The sequence below is a fragment of the Platalea leucorodia genome, assembly GCF_965183815.1.
Source record: "Platalea leucorodia genome assembly, chromosome: 1".
NCBI classification, from domain to species: Eukaryota; Metazoa; Chordata; class Aves; order Pelecaniformes; family Threskiornithidae; genus Platalea; species Platalea leucorodia.
Window position 1 is genome coordinate 45311272 of NC_138823.1, and position 15115 is coordinate 45326386.

The 15115-nt window shown below is 35.9% G+C and overlaps 1 protein-coding gene across 1 annotated transcript in view; it reads right to left on the reverse strand.

Annotated features, from left to right (window-relative positions):
* The window catches only part of SNTG1 (syntrophin gamma 1), a gene marked incomplete at both ends in the record, with an annotated part of 163496 nt that overhangs the window by 117795 nt on the left and 30586 nt on the right, over window positions 1–15115 (reverse strand). The window lies entirely within an intron of this gene.

Consider the following 15115-nt stretch of genomic DNA (forward strand, 5'->3'; position numbering starts at 1 on the left):
AAAAACCCAAATGGGCTATACAGTAGAACTGGGAACTTCCTCAAACAAGGCAAAAGGAGCTGCAGGGCAGAATGATGCACATGCTGAGGATGCAGAAAGACACGTGCCCTTCTATTCAGAACCCTCTTCTGCATGTATCTTGCTACTGGTATTGTTTTACAAAAGTGCAGGGGGATGCAGTAAGATTAGTAGTTACCCTACTGAGCCTACGACTAAGCAATTATCCTGAAAAGTGGCAGGCAGAGGTTTACGGCTTCTCAAGATGACACAGGAACTGAATCGAGGTAGCACTTACTCAGTGAATGCTCCAGCTACTAAGGCACCATACAAAAGATCATTTCAGAGCAACACACCCAGAGATTCAGGGTTTGATGTTTTTTGACAAGTCCCATCAGACTGATCACTTAGAAACAAAATTATTCTTGATTCCAAGTGACAGCACTCATTTAAGCTAGACCATCAGGTGTTTTCTCAGATGGACAACATCATACCAGTCATCGTATAGCTATATTCAGGCTTCCCTCATTGATCCTTGCCCTACCTGTTTTCACAGTCTCATGGGCTTTAGAAACAGAAGTACATGCAACCTCAAGACTTCTGTATAAAGCATTAGCAGAAAACTAAGATCCGCCTTTAAAAATAGATAGATTTCATCATGTTTCAAGCCTTCATGCAAAGTAGGCAATTTATATTAGCTGACACTGAGACATCTACAGAGCCTCCTTCATAGGAAATGACTAAAATAATAAGATCTAAGCAACATGAATAAGTGTAATGAGGAGGTAGGAGAAAGAGATTAATTTCACAAAGAATTTATTGGAAATATAATTAACCCATACAAAAAAAAAAATCCATCAAGCAATAGAGGACCAAATATATGTCACATAGAGGACACAGACTCTTGTCAGCTCTTTCCTCAATGCGGTTCCAAGGTAAAAAGAGAGTATTGTCACTTCAGTGACATATTTACAATCAAGTTGGAAAAAAGGATCTGTTTTTAAACTTTTAAGTCTAACACTTGTGAATGGAGTACTTACAAGTTTGTCTAAAAGATCTGATGACAGCTTTCTGGAAATTTTTAAACTTTCTTATGCTCCATAACAAACACTAAAATGTTTAGTAATCTTTCAATTACAATAGCAATAGACTGAATTTATTGCTTAGTTGTATGTTTATCTTCTCAAAAGTACTATATAGGACTGCCTCAGCAAAAGATATCAATGCAAATACCTGAGGAAAAAGAATTATGAATGTAAGTCTGCCAGGAAAAGTCTGCAGCATTTTCCTGTTCTTCTTTCATTAATCTTAGCATCATTGATAAATATCACCCATTAAAAATATTGCTATAAGTGCTTAATTTGCATTCTTAGGTCATGTACCCTAATTTTGAATTCTGTTTCACTAAAGACTGCACTTACTGGTCATCACAGTTCATATTGAATCATTAGAAGGTCATTACTCCAATAAAGAAACTATGAAAAGCAAGGAATTGGAACTTGGTAAAATTTTAAGTCTATCAAAACTGGGAACACCATACCCTGGAGTCCCTGACCATAGGTCATAGGGGACACCATAGGTCCCTGAACTGAAACATTTCATACCATATTCTGAAAAATGAAAAATAGGAATTCCCTATATAGATTCCAACTCTAACACATTATTTATCATGATCTATCAGTATATTGTTTGACTCATCCCAGCTGAGCTTCAGCCTGTTGATTCTAATGCAGATTTTGATTCTAATTCCAAAAAATGGGTCTTGTTAATGTTTCCCTACCTATATTCCATGGACTACTATTGGTCTGGGACTGTGGTCCATAGTAGAAATAAATACACAAAGATGCATTTATTAGCCATTCACCTCTACATGATATGGAGTTACTCAAGACAAGAAAATAGTTATGAAAACACAAAAAAATTCAAAGAACCAGAAGACTCCAACCGAAACTCTTTCCAAGTTTCATGAGCTTTTTCAGTGTATCTATATATAGTAAGTATATGACAGAGTTCAGAACTGCCTATCTTTGTTTTCACATTACCTACTCCGTGTATGGCTCTACTTTTCTAGGATTACTCAGCTACACTAAACGATCTGTGTAGTTATACAGTCTTAAGAACTCCTCTAGTTTAAACTCTCACAGCTGTTCCACTTTCTGAATGTTATTATATATTCAGCTGCTGGGCACCTATTATCTTTCAGAGCTAATTCATGAACATTTTTTTGTAATTATATATTTAAGAAGTTTCAAAACAACTGCCTAAGAGGAATGAGTCAAATCTCTTAATAATACTGAAAATGTTAGGAATACCAGTAGAACTGTTCCTAGTGCAGTTGAAACCAAAAAGCATTTATTCTACATTTTTTTTTTAAGATATAAAATAGGAAACCTGAATTCTTTTGGACAATACAAAACTTTAAGATATTTTTCTAATTGTAAATTATAACTCTCTGAAACTAATAAAACCGTCACCATGTATATAGGCAAACTACTCAACCCCACCATCAGTCAAATATTATAAATCCATAAGCCTAATTCTGGCTTCAACTAGTTGTATTAACATTTATATTTCACCTTCTACCAATAATACACACTTTCATTACAATTGTATACATTTCGGTAAACCTCTCATTGGTATGATAGCTGAGAAATTTACACAGGAACCAGATTTTGTTTGGGATCAATTTCGTTGACACTGTCCCAGTGAAATATTGACTGAAGCCACTTTGGGAGAAATGTGCGATCTTCTTAATAAACAAAACTCCTACTGAAATGGAAGAATCATTTACAGCACTGTTATAATAGCATCTACTGATTTCTACACAGCTCTGCCAAAAGGTTGCACAGTATCCTGTGTGCACTGGTGTGTACAGTCAGATGAACGACAGGCTATGGCATCAGTCTACAGAAGATTTCTTATTTAAGACAAAAGGCTTTTAGACTTCATAATAATCAGAAACCAACTGTGGCAGTAGGCTATGCTGAGATTCTGGTGGAGTTTTTTTCCTCTCAACTATGTCATGGAGAATATCAAGAAAAAGCTGTCAACACCTGCAGAACATTAAGCAACCTCCAGAGGCTTTGCACATTTTCCCTCAAGGATCCATGACATAAAAATTAAAAGATTTTTTTTTCTTTTAAGCAAAATCTAGGACATATTTTAATACACAGATAACATGTAGAAATTCCTCCTACTAATTATATCTGCACAACATCCTTGTGAAAGCTATCTTTATTATTCATGCAAATAGTATCATTTTAGTGGGTTTTAGTCCAATATAATATAAAGCAGTAAGAACAAGCCAGAACCATAATTTACTAATTCTCTGTAGGCTACCAACCAATTCTTGGTATTGCTGTTCCCTAACAAGAATTTCAGATGGGTAAAACCATCTTTAAATGAAAGCAGAGAAAATTTAATAAGACACATTCTCTTGGACTAAAAAAAATGAAGATTATTTAGGGTATAGTATACTACAGTATACACCACACTAAATATGCCATCATAGATTTCCTTGACACAACTTTAAGCAAGTTTTTGATTACTATCCAGCAATCTGCAAAAAAGACAGGTTATACTGGAATGCCATTTTCTGGTGATAAAAGATGTCACAAGAACACTCACTGCTGGATATAGGCCAGAGCTTCAGAAATTACTGACAAACTAAATGGGAAAACCAACACAAAAGGTAATAATATCAATATCTCTTATATAGAACATTAAGATTTTGCTTGCGGCCTGCAGGTATTATGGCATACAGTTCGTGATAATGCATTCACTATTCTAGAAAAAAATAAGTATAGTGTATGAGCTATCCAACAGTGTATGAGAATGCAACAGATTCCAGCAGATAATCATAAGCTGAATTGAAAAAACAACATTGTGTATGGCCTCTCAAAAATATTCAGCATGATGAAAAAGACTAAAGAGTTTATCTATGTGTCCTGGTTTCAACGACACCGTGCTACATTAAGAAAAATAAAATATCGTCAGCTATATTTACAGAAAAAACCAAATTGTTCCATATTCATCTGAATGATTCCTAGAGTACCTAGCTACAACTGGAATAAAGATCACTAGAAATCCTTTTATGAATGGATACATATTTTTCTTTTGCTAGAAGACATTACGCTAAAGCCAAAAAGCTTCAGATAGAAGCTTTTGCTTTTTCAACAATAACTTTTTTTTTAAAAAAGTAAGAGTAAAAATCAAAATGAAGTTGAAAGTGGAAATTTTTTTTCTAGTAAGCTGTAACAGAAACCTGACAATAACTTGGAATTAAGGTCTCCAAATTTTGCAGGTAATGTGTGCTCCTCAACAGGAGGAAATAATTCCAATCAAATTATCCATTTTAAAGCATTTGGAGTTCTTTCTTTTCACAGTTGATCATACTGCACTTTTTTTTTTTTTTTCATTATAGTAATAGACTTGAAGGGTCTGAGTTTTCTAGCCCTGATTATTAACAAAAAAATGAAGCTGCTTGCTTATCTATTAAATATATAAGAATCCCCTTCTCCTTCAGTCAGACTGTTCCCACACTTCAAATTTACTAGAATAAGTGCTCTCACAGTTGAGTTCTATAGGAAATTTCCAAAGAAAGGTCTAAGATATTGTTGAAAACATGGCTTGAATATTTTGTTTGACTAAGCAGAGCCCCAGTTCTGGGGGAAAAAAGAAAGATCAGCCCCAGAATAAGAGTTTGCTCACACTAATCCCATTGCAAGGCTGGGGTCAAACACACAGCTAGTGGCAAATTTCACATTTACATATTCAATATAAAATTTGCTGTTGGCAAATATGACCTTAACATTTACTTTTCATGAATAGTCACAGTAATCAAGCACCAGCATATAAATGCTCATGAAAAATGAATACGAAATGGTCTTAAAGAGTTTGAAATCAAATTTTAATTCTAAATTTGAATAAATATTAATGTGCAAGCCTACTCTTATTTGTTCAGTTCTAAATGTTATCAACTTCACAATGACATAAAGAATAATTCTTGGACAAATTTGTATTTCAAGTAATGTTTTAGATCAATATATGCAGTTAACCCTGCTAAGCTTCTCAGCAGCTCAGGATCTAATCTCTGAGAATCTCAGCCCTATCTCTGAGAAAGATATATAAGTACTTCAGGGAATGCGCTCAGTGGTAAAAGTTTTCAGCTGAGAAAACACATAAGAACATACTTTCATGCCATTTAATGCAATGGCATGCCTTTCTACCGCAGAATAATTGTACTGTATCTAGCTGAAGCTGAGAAAAAGACTTTGTTCTTCGTAAATATTTGTAAAAAAGAAAGTCCCTAATTTAGTAAAATACTTAAATTCATACTTTTAGGCAAATACATACATAATTTCCTGGACTAGGTTCCAACATACTTATCCTGTAATATGAAATTCTCACGAATAATATTGCCTCAGCATTTTTAGGATAATTTTCATCAGCATCTACATTTTAAGCGTCTTGGCAAAACTGAGTTTGGAGGTACTCACAGTGGATATTAATTAACTGGAGGACATTTACAGATATTTTGGAAAGCAAAGAGATTAACATATAATTCCAAGGAAGTAAAAAAGCTAATTTGTATTTCAGCGTAATGATGAAAATGTGCTGAATTACAGGTTTAATCAGTTTATAGCATGAGTTCCTCATGACTTTCAAAGGTAAGCATAAATCTCATATATTCATCCAAAATGATCAGGCTACTTATCCCATTGCAACCCTTATTTTACCTTTTTGTATTTTCCTAATTAGGCAATAATCCCATGGAAATTCATTCTTGCCATCAGTTAATTACCATTTGAGACTATAAAATCTTATAAAACCCATAATTTATAGACTGTTATATAGAGTGGATGTGTTTTTTGAAGCAAAAATTGCAACATCAACACTAAAAGAAAAACAAAATGCTTTGTAAAATTCTGTTACATTGCTGCTAGGTGAATATGTCAGAATATCACAAATGAATGCACAAACTACAGGCCTCACTTTTAGAAAATCTAGGCCCCTCAAAACCATAAAAATTCTGGTTTCACAATTTTCTCTGTGCTGTCAGTTTCTACAAAAATTCAAAATAAGCAAAACAGTGCTGATGCTACATTACTCAAAGCTGTCTAAGGAACGTCTATAAAGAAAGATGATTCAAGAAAGCACACTCCCATTTAGATAACACATTCCTGTTGAAATACAGAGATTTTGGGTTTGACACGTCCTGGGATATTAAAAGCTGTAGTCATAGCAGTAAAAGTAAAAATTTAAATGTCCTGGTATTGCCAAATTCCAAAGCTCCCAGTGTTTTAATAGGAAAAAAATAATACTTTGTGTCACAGATTTCTTGTTGTTGCTGCTGTTGTGCAGGTGATTCATTTTACTCTAAAGCCTCACTTACTGATTGATGGAAAGATGCTTTATACAGCCTGTAAAACCTTGTAATCTTTCAGGGTGAAAGATGTAGTATTGGGGCTGGTCCAGTTCAATATCTTCATTGATGATCTGGATGAGGGGATTGAGTGCACCCTCAGTAAGTTTGCAGATGACACCAAGTTGGGTGGAAGTGTTGATCTGCTGGAGGGTAGGAAGGCCCTACAGAGGCACCTGGACAGGCTGGATCGATGGGCCGGGGCCAACCGTATGAAGTTCAGCAACACTACGTGCCGAGTCCTGCACTTGGGTCACAACAACCCCATGCAATGCTACAGGCTGGGGGAAGAGTGACTGGAAAGCTGCCCAGTGGAAAAGGACCTGGGGGTGCTGGTTAACAGCCAGCTGAACATGAGCCAGCTGTGTGCTCAGGTGGCCAAGAAGGCCGATAGCATCCTGGCTTGCATCAGGAATAGTGTGGCCAGCAGGACCAGGGAGGTGATAGTGCCCCTGTACTCGGCACTGGTGAGGCCACACCTTGATTACTGCGTTCAGTTTTGGGCCCCTCACTACAAGAAGGACATGGAGGTGCTAGAGCGTGTCCAGAGAAGGGCAATGAAGTTGGTGAAGGGTCTAGAGAACAAGTCTTATGAGGAGAGGCTGAGGGAGCTGGGGTTGTTTAGTCTGGAGAAGAGGAGGCTGAGGGGAGACCTTATTGCTCTCTACAACTACCTGAAAGGAGGTTGTAGCGAGGTTGGGGTCAGTCTCTTCTCCCTAGTAAACAAGTGATAGGACGAGAGGAAACGGCCTCAAGCTGCGCCAGGGGAAGTTTAGGTTGGATATTAGGAAAAACTTCTTCACCGAAAGTGTAGTCAGGCATTGGAACAGGCTGCCCAGGGAAATGGTTGAGTGTCCATCCCCCGAGGTATTTAAAAGACGAGTAGACGTGGTGCTCGAGGACATGGTTTAGTGGTGGACTTGGCAGTGCTAGGTTAACGGTTGGACTCGATGATCTTAAGGGTCTTTTCCAACCTAAACAATTCTATGATTCTGTAAGTCTACGGTTAAACAAAATATTTCACCTGTTAGCATTCATTACGGTAAATGCTAGTTGTCACCAAGACTTCCATCTGCAATCAGTAATTCAGAAATAATAGATGATGACCTGAAGTGCACAGGGGATCTCGCATGTGTTTTGTGTTAGATTTTTCACGTAAATATGACTGAAGAAAAGCTGTCAAAAAACCCTTAAGATGACTGAGATACGTTGAAGATTTTGTGAAACATCTATCTATCCATTTAATATGTAAAAACACTCTACTCAGAATGGTATTAGAAGGGAAGGCATTTCAGTATTTCAGGGAATCTAGAAATATCCTCAGTACTTTCTACTGCACACCAACATGTTAAAATATGGGAGTTTTTTGATGTCGAGCATTTCCTTGAACTTTCCTTTTAACAGGTCAGCATAATTAGAACCTTTGAAATATTCTGAATCAGTACTGGCTTGACAAGGGCATGTGAAGTGGAATAGAACTATGTACATTTGCTAGGCCTCATTTAAAAATATATGTCATTATCCTGGTAACGCCATTTCAGCCTGAGCACTATTTCCCATTTCGCTCAGAAAAGTACTAACAGCACAGGGAGGCAAGAACTCCTGCAGGTCTCTGCACTAAAATCTAAAGAATGGGTAATCCTTGTAATTTTTAATGAAGAGTTTCTTCCCTCTGTAACCACACCTGCACCAAAGCTTTTCTTGTGATCTGTGAACCTCTTACTACTGCAAGCTGTTTTACTGGCCACAGTCTTGCAAAACAGCTAATGGGAAACAAGTATTACCAAACTGAACTTGTAGAAAGACACCAGTACTATGAGGGCAACACTAAGAAAAAAGTATACATCTAGAAATGGGCCCAGCGCTGACAAACAGATACCAAAACACCAGTACCATACTGTACCATACTAGTGGTTGAGAAGTATGGGGTGGGCCATCTGGAAACCTCCATGTATCTGGCTGGAACAGTCCAACACTGGATACTATTGAAAAATATATAGAGTCCATTCTCCTTTCCTCTTCCTCCTCCACCGAACAAACTGTCAAAAGACAAAGACCCATTGTAGAGAAAAAAAAAAGACCTAAAAATATGTACAGGTGTTAGATAACCCCTGGATAAAAAGTTTCTTCCTGGCACCCATCTGATTTTACTACAGCCAGAACAATGACAATTCTGAAGAGTTAAATCAGGTACTGTAACTGCTGGAAAAATGTCAGAAGACTCTATGTGCGTGCACATTTGCACTTCTTTCAGCACACCTCTTATTTATGACTCCCTCTGGCTAGCTACATCAGTACACCCATCTATTTTGTTCAATGTGCTCTCTTGGGCCCACGTCAAGCCATAAGAAATACAGAGGTTGCCTTTTAGAGGTGAGCATTTGCTTTCAGTCTATACCACATAGTTGTTACCTGTTTAAAGAAAACACTGTTTTTGCCAGTTGGAGAGTATTTTCTAGTCCATATGGATAAATGAAATTTTTTTAATAGTGACCAGGGAAGATAATTTTCATGCCTACAGAAGGTTTTGTTTTTCCTACATTAAACTGGAGTGCTTTGTGTATGTTTAGTTCCTCTGCCTTTTGGAGGCTTTTGATGCTCTCGGTGCTACTCCTGTCTAGTCTCATGAGACTATTATGGAGTAGTTTGTCCAAGTAAAACAAAAAACTCAGAACACCTAGCCAAAGTGGACTATGTCTTTTCAAATATAAACCACACAAAAATAGATTTAAAATAATTGCGACTGGTGCTCTATCAGAGAGCCAGCCCCATTTTCTTATTTTTTTAATTATTGTACAGTATTACATCTATGCACAGCAAAGAAAAAATGGAGTCCCTGTACCAAAGTCAAACTGAGGTATAGCTCCACAACTGGAAGATGCTGTGCAGAATGAAATCTTTCAAAAAGTCTTCTGGAGGGTAAAACACACACAAGTGCAAACAAATATGAAAATATTTCTATTTGCTTCCTAAGGAAGCAAAGAAACCTGAGTCTTTACAGTAAAATATCAAGGTTAAAAACAAAGCATGTCTGATAGTACACACTTTAAATCCACTGCTTAATGGTCTCTTTTCTTTGCAGCTGAGCCTTTCAGCTTTAATAGAGCACGACAAAGGAGGAACCAATGGCAGTTATTTGAAGGATGTTGCACGTAATTTGTGATTCAATCTTTCACTCTCTCCCACTAAACCCTAATGGATTTTTGCTATGAGGACCATAGCTATGTAATATGGAAATAATAATATTAATCATATATACTTGGTATTAGTCATGCCAGCATATTCTACCCCTGTCTGTTAAAACTTAGTAGTATTGATGATTAGTTTTAAAAGATGAAATCTTAATAAAATGACTAATATATCTACAGATATCTTGAGAAAAAGAAATTAAAATATAAATTTGGAAGACAAGCAACACATTAACATATTTTAAAAGTCTAACATCATAATGCTTGAATAAAGTCAAGCCTGTACTGAGTTTGGCACAAAAATTAATTATTTAAACACTGAAAATAGCTAAAACCGCATTAGAAAAGCAGCTGAATACATGTTAAGAATACTGCTCCAGGATATATCCTAATCCAAGGAATTTCCACCACACAAGGAAAAACAGCAAACTATTTACACCTGCTAGGTTTTTTTCCACTTGGTGGACACTTATTTCAAATCAATGATGAAATATTTGACAGATTATTATTAGCTTCAAATTTCATGAACAATAAGGACATTGTAAATACATTGTAACAGATGTTTTCATTAATTGCACCAGGGTAGGAAGGTTCTTTTTCCACTTGATGGACACTTACTTCAAATCAATGCTGAAATATTTGACAGATGATAATTAGCTCCAAATTTCATGAACAATAAGGACATTGTAAATACATTGTAACAGATGTTTTCCCTAATTGCACCAGGGTAGCTAAGGTGACATTAGTACTTTTTTTATTAACCAAGTCTCAAATAGAAAATAGCAGCTGTATGGAAAAAGTAATAACTTGTCCTCTTCTTACGAAGGAAATATTGGATTTCCAAAAAGTTTACACTTCACTTTCAAATTCAAAAGTTACAAATTGCAGATTGATTATGGTCTTCTCTTAGAAGCACTGACTACGCAGCTTCAATATTTAAAGTTGCCATTCAGTCTAGAGGGGAAAGGATTAAATGGCTGTGCTATGAGTTATACAGTACAGGATCTCTGCCACATGATATGAGAAGGTAGTAATCTGTATTCGCAGGTTGCTGTTTTCACTATCACCAAACAGCACAATATTAATGTAGAGACCCTTTTCTATAACAGATTCTGAAATACTTCATATAATTCAGTGAGCTAAACCCGATAATAGCTTAGGTCTCTGTTTCACAGTTAAGGCAACAAAGATAACATAAAAACATAATTTACCAAAAGACACATCTGCAAAGTCAAGATGGAGTGAGTTTTCAGATCATTTGGTTTCCAGTCCTGTCTTACAAATACAATATGCTCGTTCTTCTGCTTAAAAACATTTACAAAAAGCATTACCAAAACTATTCATAACGGGTTTTAAAAATCAGTGTGAATGAAACCACAGTTTTAAAACAAAGAATCAGAGAAAGAGATCCATCTGCTGCATATGATTCCAGCTAAGCAACTACAAACCCTATACTGTCAGTTTCATATAACATATATGACTCACGGAGAGCTAGCACAGTTACAGCCCTGCTATGAATGCAGAGAAAAGTGGGAAGCAAAAGATACAATGCAGTGCACATGGGCATCCCACGTCAGGTCATTCTGCTGGAAAAAGATGTCTTGTGCAAAATGCAGCTGATGGCTGAATTGAAACATGGTGCTACATATTGTAGCTAGCTTTACATAAAATCCACCAAAGTCTAAATACCTATGCTGTCCTGATACCTGCCTACCTCTACATGAGCTTTTCCTGTTGCTTTTCAAGAAATGCACGAATGCCTTGTTAACTGGCACGTACGAACTATCATTTTTCATTAGAAACATTCCCTGAATTTCCCCAAATATAAGAAATAAGAAATTATTTCATATTCATGTTAATTTAATTCTATTTTTATTTCCTAAGAGAAAAACACATGCTAAGATCCAAAGAAACCCCAGTGATATGTAACCACAGTTGTTGGTACTACCTGAGATGCTTTATTCACAATGTTAAGAACAGAGACATAATCTTAAACACGTCAGTGTTCATTTGACTGAAATTCTTCCTTCTCCATGGGCCCCAGATGCTTTGGTGCACTATAACCCTGGAAACAGTAAGAGCAATAGGTCCAACATAAGATTTTTGGTAGCATGCAACTGAGTTGACTTGTACTCTCCTACCCTGAGCCACTCAGTAGTACCTCAAAGGAAGTAGCTCACAGCAGGGCCTCTCACTCTCTCCCAAAATTTTGTCCATTGTTAGTGGTGTAGTGGCTAGACCCGGAACCACCAAGAATGTCCACATGTGCTACAAGAACAGCATTATGTTGGTGACTGCCTATCTATCTTTGGTTTAAGTTTGGACAACAAATGGATGTAAGGGCTACAGATACACTAGTTTCCAGACTACAAATATATTAGCTTCCAGCCTTAGGAATAATCGTGTCCATTTGAGCCCTTAAAAGACTAGGCATGTGGATTGACAAGTTATGCATTGTTGGACCATATTAATTAGACAGAAGCCTAAACTCATAGGTCTGTCTATGCATAATCCTAATTTCAGCCTCTAAAAAGTCTTTTAAATGTAAAGGAGAGTCTACTGGAAAAGGAATAATTAATAAATCTAGAGTAGAAAGAGCACAAACTCATGTAAATTAACGATATAATGGACTTCCCTTACCTCTACATTCAAGTTAATAGTGCATTTTTGGAGTCAAATTGCCAGTATGATGTTGAGAGATATCTTCATCAGAATATTAATGTTCACCTTTTGGGGAGTAGTTGGATATGCCACTTCCAATGAAGAAGGGTATTAATTTCAGTACTTGTCAGAGACATCCTCCCATGCTGATACTTCACCACAGAGAGCATGTACTTATTCTACCATGGTTGAGCACTAAGACTGAATCTATGTTATGCTGTACTCATATCGGAGTCTTTACAACCTAAGACAAACAAGCTGACATTCAGCCTTTGATAGAAACTCACAATGTACTTTCATGATATGAACAATATTCTCACCTTCTACAAGCAGAAAACTAAGCTTAAAATTAGTTGATTCACCTAAAGCTAAAAAAATCAGAAAGGAACTGTGTAGAGGCTTCCAGTAAGGTACACTAAGAACTGACTAAACCTACCTATCCAATCTTATAAGAGTCTTATCTATCTATCTATCTATCTGTCTATCTATCTATCATCTATCTGCTTACCTATGTATTTACCTATCTGTTTGTCAGATTCAGGCTTCAGATTATAGTATATTTCTTGGGTAACAGGATTTGTGCATCACTGAATACTATATCACCAGATCTAATAACTAATGGAAGACAATAAAGACAACAAAGGAGTGCCCACAAGTGTTAAGCTAACTAAGTTCACTATATACTGGGGAAAGATTCTCCCTACTATGAAAGATGGCACTAATTTGATTAAAAACTACTTAATTTTGAAATTCAAATATTTTTATGTGCATAGTATAGTTATCAGTAAAGCATGGTGAAATAGCAGGGCCAACTAATGATCAGTGTAATAAAATAGACTGCAGTGATTATGCCACAGTTCTTTTCATTGCAGAGCTATGAAGATATGACACATGCTTAAAATGTTTCTGTGAGCAGCAAGAAGTTTTGGATGTAGAAAAAGAATGAACACTCATAAGATGCACGCTGCAGATACAAGTCTGAATTTTTTATGGGCATCTTCAGCTTTACACACTGAAAAAAGATTCCACGCAGGTTTACAATGAATATTTTCTAAGACATTAAGATAACCCAAAACACTAATATATTTTCACATAATATGATACCTGCTAAGTCTTAATTAGTTACAGAAAAAATCAGAAAGATACAAAGCTCTGAGCTCATGTACCTTGCATAGCCATTTGAAAAGTACCTAGATACAATAAGGATTGAAAATTAAGTGTCCACTACTGTTCGACTCCCTGCTGTGCGCAACTATGCTTCATGCACTTCTTATTTTCTCTGTTATCTTGAGATTAGAGCTACAGGTCCTGTATTTGATAAAGACCCTGCAAGAGAGAAGTGCTAGAACAACTCAAACTGCAAAGGGCATGCTGCTGACAAAATCCCACCTATAACTCCTGCTGGCAGACCAGTTGATGTACTTGCCCTTTACTCAGGGCTATGCCTAAATCCACAGATTACCGCACAATGCATAACCACATCTATCATTACTATAGCAGGCTTTACAATAAATAACATATGATAGTGAATGTTTCTGTAAAAAATAGATTATTAGCGTTCATTTACTTTGTTTTTCATATTTATTTTATATTTTATATTTGTAACTCCTCTGTGTATTTTAGTTTATAAAATGTCATTTGCACATTTTATCTTATTTAAATATTGCTCAATATTTACTATTAATTCTTAAGAATTATTCTTATTTAGAATAAAGATTTAATTTAAAATTTATCTGCTTAAACTCCTAAAATACATGCACATACACAAATGCACGTTCAAAACTGGTAAGAGACATTTCTTCTTTTTTATTCAGAGAGAATTATCTATAAGGAGTTTGAGAAGCAGATTATGTTGGACAAACAAGGTATAAAACAAAATTTAACATGATGACACTTGCTAGTCTATGTCAATCTGCACCTTTTGGCTTTCCCAAAATCTCTTTTTTCCCATGAAAGTGTTTAAGCCTGATTATAAACAGCCAACAGATTTATGTATCATTGTAATGGTTAAGAGATTGTCTCAGAAAAAAGAAAAAAAATCCTGGTGTTTTTACCAGTTTTCAATATGTGTAATAAGTGTATACTTTTAGCAATAACTTTTTCTCATGTCTTGAAATTCCAACAGTCTATTTAAATCCCATTGAGAGATTTACCATATTAATAAATATTAAACCAAACAACTGCGGTAAGCTTATAAAAGATTAAAATCTGATCACTGTTGCACAGCCAAAGCTTAAAAGTACTATGACTATTAGCCTGTGTATACGGAAGGTGGTATGACGAAGGCTCTGAAGAATGAAGCATGATATGCAGCACAAATTTCCAGCATGAAACCAGTGCACAAAAGCACTCTGAGAGGAAGAATAGTGCAGGGATCTAATCTTTCAGCCTGCACTAAAATGTTCATCAGAACTTCATCTTTATTAATTCTTGCTTTCTATACCTGAAGAGCATACATTCAATGATCTGTCATGTAACAGAATGCTCTATGAATTAAAGAGCATCTTTGAATTGGCAAAGTAAGTTTTAGAAAAGTAAACTTTCAAATACAATGTTACCACATTATTTTAAAACAAAGGTACAAATTCTATGGAGCTATACAGGATTTAAAGATAATTTCTTCAGTGATCTTCTCATTTCTGGCATTCTTTTCTGAAATATAGGGTTTCCTGCTTCTGAAAGTACTTAAGAAGAGTCAAAAAGTCAAATATAACAAAAGTATATGAAACCTTTAGCAAAGCTGACTTACCAAGGGAACCAGCCTACTATAGAGCTCTGAAATACACATGGCTTCTCTAGAAGGAATCTCCTTAATACACTGTTATTTTAAACCCACACTGATAAC